We start from the raw sequence: 6,436 nt of genomic DNA, 5'->3' as shown, positions 1-6,436 counted from the left end.
TGAACATAGAAGGCAGCACAAGACTAGGGGGATATGCTATTCCTAATTAGTTTTTTAGCAAGCAAATCATGAATTTCCATTTTACAAAATTCAACAGTTTTAGCATTCATTTGAATAGGAGGAGATTTAGTAGGAATGTTCTTCTTATTAAAATCTTTAACATAAGGTAAATTAATAATACTTGATAATAAAAGCAATGGGTTTTTGTTTTAAGATGATGTAAACATTTTACCATGCTTTAATTTGATTAATTTGTTGATTTGAGAAAAATTTGAAATTCTAGGGCTTGTAACTACACGAATTTGGGGATTTTGTTCAGTTGGACTTAATTTGGTAAAATTGACTTGTGAAATTGATTGATTATGTCATTATATGATGATTTCTATCTAGTGTAATGTTCTTTTCTTCCCTGTTTTTATACATCGAATTTTGTTACATTTAGGATTAGAGGATTTTCCCGCATCTAAGCTCGTACACATTATAGCTCCCATAGGTGCCACCTTCCTTAGGCAGAGAGCTGCTTAGATGAAAGCTAGCTCTAAACACTCTCATGTAGAGTCTTCTTCGGGTGTTGCACCTCCTCCTCCTCCTTCTTCAAGTGATCCCACAGTTGAGGAGTATGTTAATCCAATGGCTACTGTTGATCCTTGACCTTCTACTTCGGGTGATTCTAGCATTCAGAGTATGTTGGACACTATCATGACCATTCCAACGGCTCATGGTCAGCTTTTGGTGGATGTGCTCACGGAGCTTCAGGCCCTACATGCGGATTTGGCAAGCATTAGATGGTCTCCTCCACCACCTCTTTTTGATGATGAGTCTTGATTGCCCTTTGGCAATTCGTCACAAAAATGGGGAGTACATATGGATGGAGATGGGGGGAGATTTTGAGTTTTTGGAGCTTTAGATTGTGACTAGTACGAAAATATTTAAATTTAGCATCTCTTAAGCACATAAGCACAAAAGCATTAATACCTTTTCGAGTAAGGGGTTTAACAACAACTTGAACCAAACCAATATGCAAATAACTGAATCTTTTAGCAAGAAACTCATTAATGCTTTTTCTATTGATTAAATAACATTTTTCACGAGTTCTTGATGTTATGTTCTAAGGATTTAGGATATAAATTTTTAGAACTTCAATATGTAATGTTGGCAAACTATGATCAAAACTTAGAGTCTAGATTTAGGTTGTTTAAAGTATGTTTACTGTGAAGTTGGAATTGAGTAATTGCAGAAAATTACTATTCACTTTCTGCAAGGCTCGATCGATCAAAAATTAGACTCAATCGATCGAACCTCGTGCAGAATGTTTTTCTGCAAAATTTTTCAACCCAGCCTAAGCCAATATAACGTGTAGGGTTTTATGTTTTGCCTTAAGTATAAAAGAAAAAACTCTACCCACGTTTCTAGGTTCTTGTTTATGCTGTGTTTGTGAATCTCTTATGAGATCTAGAGGTGTTTGCCTTCATACACACTTAGGGTTATCAAGATCAAGATTGATGTCGACAGCTTGGTGATCGCTTCAATTACTGCATAAAGAGCTTAAAGAAAAACACAAGTGGGAGTACTTGTGGTTGCTGTGAATCAAAGAAAGAAGTAGTCCATGGACTTGGCGCTGTCACGTGGTCATGGTAGTAAGTTTTCTACTCGAGGTAGCAATAGGATGTTAGTGGTCTAAGTCACTATTGTAAAACTTCAATTCTTTCATAGTAGATCTGTTTTACCTTGAAGATAACTAGGTTAAATCCTCCCTAGGTTTTTTACCGGTTTGGTTTTCCTGGGTTATCATAACGTTATGTTCTTTATTTTCCGCATTGTTTACTTTATATGATTTACTTGTGTTAACCTAGATTTGAATAATTTACCTAAGTAATCACTTGGCTAAATAACTAAGTTTAACAACTTGTGTTTTAAGGGGTTTAAAAACATACACTTGATATAGAATACGTTTGCTCAACAGTTCTAACACTAAACTCAGAATTGAAGATAGATTGGACCCAACTAGTTTTATACATGGATTTAGTATCAATTTTAGGAATATGCCATTTACTAATATCAGTGAAACCAGTTTCTTCAATAAAGTAATCTTCTTCATTTATAATATCAGGAGGGATACTAGATCGGAGCTATCAGAGGATTTGGATCTAAATAATCTATCCATTCGATCCTAGGTTCAACACTTACTAGTTATGTTTATTCTTACAACCATTGCATTTCATAATACATACCTTAATCAACCCTCTACCTTGCATGTCTTAATGCTTTCCTAGCTAAATAGGCCTTACTGTTTGATTTAGGGAATTCGCTTTCTAACAAGGGTGGCACCAACAGAGATAAGAACAAAGACACAACGAAGAAAGCATCAAAAGATTGGGCAAACGCAGACAAAGTACAAAGAGCACAAAACTACTATCACCAGCCAAAAAAAGATGGCTCTAATACCAAAAGGGTGGAAGTTATAAGGGCAAAAGTTTGAAAAACCCACCTTTGCTCAAGGTTCGGGTTGCATCCGACAAAGATTATAATAAGGCCTTAGAAATAACTCATGCAAAGATAAGTTATCCCAAAGGATGGCCCACCACAATAAGTACTTAAATAATAGTCCAATAGTAAACATGAGAAGTGTCCAGCAGTAGATGTTTAGAAAATTAATAAATGTATTCGCATAGTAAAAATTATGAATTTCCTTCATAGTCAATTAATATAAAAGTGGGCTCATTATAAAAAGTACATAAGAGGAAAATGGTCCAGCAATGAATATGATAGACCTCCAGTGGTAGACGTTTGACAGATTAATAAATGTGTTTACATAATAAAAATCATATATTTTCTTCATTATTATTAAGTCAACATAAGGGAAAACTTCGATAGTATCCAAGACATTATGGCCTTCATTATAATAGCAATAAGCAAAGATTAAAGGCTTCATAATTACAAGTAAAAGAGGAAAATTAGGATGGAATGAAGAGAGAGAAAGAGCATGCATCTAGTGCAGTAAATGTTTAAATAAGACCTCCATGTGCCATATCATGCCCATAATAATGAATATATGTGTATAGTAAATGGTGGGAGTTACTTTATGGAAAGTATGAGTGAATATATGGAAATATGAAAGAGAGATGAAGTGATGTTTAGCCATTTTTGGGTATGGTGTAAAGAGGGGTTGTGAGGACATATATGCTTTCACATGTTAAGAACATATGTCACTTATTTATGTAAATTGGCTAATCTTTTGACAAAACGCACTCTACTTGTAATTGGGTAGTTCTAGGTGTTTTTAATACTTCAAGAAACAAGGTTTCAAGATTAAGTGTTGAAGTCATCAAATCTGTCCAAGAAAAAGTAAGCTGAAGTGCAAATTCATTAAAGCTCGACACTTGCTCGATAGCTACCTTGACACCTGCTATCTGTCAAGATTTAAAATTTTAGATTTTCTGATCTGATTTTCTTGGGATCCATGAATATGCTTTTGGGCCTTCTTTTCTCCAAACCCTAAACATATAAAAGGATTGCTTTTAGAGCCGTCAAGTGTGACACAAGTTAAAAATTCATTGAGCAATCTCTGTTCAAGCAAATTGTGATTAAAGATGAAGTTCTTGACCTAGTTCATCTTCTTTGAAGAAGTTGCTGTGTATTTGCACCATAGGGTTTTGTAACCAAGCATCTTCCTAATCTTCATCGTGTAGGATGAACTGAAGAACTTTGTGGCCAACCTCTCTCCCTTAAGTTGGTGTTTTGAAGTCGCGTACTAGGATCCGCGCATTGGTTAGTCACGTGTTTGGGAGCCGTGCATCAAAGGTGGGAACTGTCACTACAGATCAAGTCCAATTGGGTATTGGGGTAAGGGTTCAATTGTAGGTTAGTAAGGTACTTGGGATTCCTTTACTTGTAACCGCTTGATTTGATAATAGTGGAGTTTTGGGAGTGGCGACCTGAAAATCACCCAGTGGGATTTTTGCCGCGAGGTTTTTTCCCATTCGTAAACAAATTACCTTGTCATTTAATTTTCGCTGCATATTTAGTTTTTGGTGATTTGTTTGTGCTTCCACGCAATTGCATGATAAATTGATTAATTAATAACTTGGCTAATTAATTAATTGGTTTAATCACAAGGGGTCATTCAGTTTGTGGCCTATCAGGTAGTATTAGAGCAGGCACACTTTGATTAGGTTTAATCTTTGCTGTGTTGATCCATTGACCCCTGTTTGTCATGGATAGAGGACAGTCATTAATTATACCTCCTTTATTTGATGGCACTAACAATGTATGCTGGACAGTACGCATGAGAGCTTTCTTGCAGTCTTTAGATGAGAAGGTGTGGCAAGCTGTAGAGATTGGCTAGACCAAGCCAAAAGAAAAACCGGCCGATTGGGATGACGCAAAGATCAAGGCGGCTAACTTCAACAGCAGAGCGTTAAATGTCCTATTTAGTGCAGTCACCAATGAGGAGTTCAAGAAGATATCCTCAACTAAAATTGCGAAGGAGCCTTAGACTATCCTCCAAACAACCTATGAAGGAACAAAGGCTGTCAAAGATTCAAAACTTCAGAGGCTCACTACAAGCTTTGAAGAAATTAAGATGGAGGAGGATAAGTAGTTTGATGAGTTCTATGCCAAGCTAAAAAACATAGTGAACTTAGTCTTCAATCTTGGGGAAACCATCCCTGAACCCAAGGTTGCAAGGAAGGTGCTCAGACCTCACCTGAGAGATTCCATGCCAAGATTACGGCAATAGAAGAATCAAAGGATATTGACAAAATTCCTTTGACTGGGCTGGTTGGAAACATGCAGGCCTACGAGCTAGGACTATCTAGGATTGGCAAAACAGGTAAAGACAAGAGCATGGCCTTGAAGGCAAAGAGCAGTGATACAGATAAGTCTTCCGATGATGAAGATTTTAAGATGAAGTCTTACATTACAAGGCAATTAAGAAGTTTATGAAGAATGCCAGTGGGAGGAACTTCGACAAGGACCGCAGACAATCTAGTTCTTCTCAGTTTAAGAGCCAAGACAAAGGGAAGAAGGACACTAAAGATGGCAGTTAGTACACTGTTCCGGCTGGACCAAAGTGCTTCGGATGTCATGGATTCAGTCACATGAAGCATGAATGCCCAACATATCCCAAGAGCATTGGGAAGAGTAAGGCACTTGCTACAACCTTGAGTGACACTGAGCCCGAAGATGATTCTGAAATGAGGATGACGGAATCTTAAATTCCTTCACTGCCATAGTCAATCCTACTAAAGGGAATGTTGAAGAAGTGGATGAAGAAGAAGAACTGGTGGAGTCCAAATTTGAGAAAATGGATGATCAAGATGATATCCACTCAGCCTATGAGAAGCTTTACAAGCTCTCTGAGAAGCATGAAATTGTATAGGCTGGCCACCAAGAAGCTCAGTGATGTGGAACTTGATCGTGAAAAGTTGTCCACAAAGTTTGATGAGGCGAATCAAACTATTGGAGCACTGAGATTTAAGAACAACTTTTTGCCTGAGAAGACCAAGAAGCTTTAAGTTGAGCTGTTTCAAGTTAGAACTCAATTGGAGAGGACTTCAAGTGCAAAGCTTGATGAGATGCTGAGCAATCAGAAAACTATTTCGGATCGAACAGGCTTAGGGTATGGTCTTTCTTTCTCTAATACTGCTTCTACTAGTAATATTGTTTTTGTTTCTCCTGCTAATAACACTGAAATTTAGAACACTAATGTTAAAACTAAATTAGTTAGTGAGAACTTAGACAAGGGTAAATCTATCTTAGGAGCACCCCCTAATCAAGATAAGAAAGATGCTAAAAACCCTAGGATTAAGAAGGCTAACTCTCAAAAGCCTAAACAAAAGAAGCAGCATCTCTGTCATCATTGTGGAGCTGCCGGTCATACTTGACCTAATTGCTATAAGTGACTAGTCACTCAACAGAGTAACGGCATGATAGCATCTGGAAGCCAAAATCAGCTTCAATCCTCTCTTGCTCCTCTTGGAGATCTTCTGAAAGCCCTCATGTTCCTTTTGAACTTGAACGGTTTCAATTCTTCCCCCTCATCGTCTATTCAAGGGTTCAATCAAAGGAAAGGCTCTTCCAAGGTGTGGAAGAAAAAGGACTTTAAGTGATTTCATCACTTTCTTTTCCCTTTTTGCTTTTCTTGTTTGTTGCATTGCTTGTGTGTTTTGCATTTTTGTTGAGTCAGTCTAGTTTTATGCTTTGTTTTGTTTAACATGTTTTTGTGTGTTTACTTTTAGTTTTGTTTACTTTTGTTTTTCAAATTTAAAAAAAAAATTGAAAAATCCAAAAAATACAAAAACAGTGTATGTTTTGTGTACTTTGGTACTTGTGTACCTTAGATGGCCATTGAAACCAAGTTTCTAAACTTTGTATCTTTTGTAGCTTAAATGAGCATCTCTATGCACAACTAAGCAAGTGAGCTTTGTGGCTCTTG

Source organism: Quercus suber, unplaced genomic scaffold (assembly GCF_002906115.3).
Source record: "Quercus suber isolate HL8 unplaced genomic scaffold, Cork oak 2.0 scaffold_38, whole genome shotgun sequence".
Classification (NCBI taxonomy): Eukaryota; Viridiplantae; Streptophyta; class Magnoliopsida; order Fagales; family Fagaceae; genus Quercus; species Quercus suber.
The sequence above is the reverse complement of the archived record's forward strand: the minus strand, read 5'-3'. Positions refer to the sequence as shown.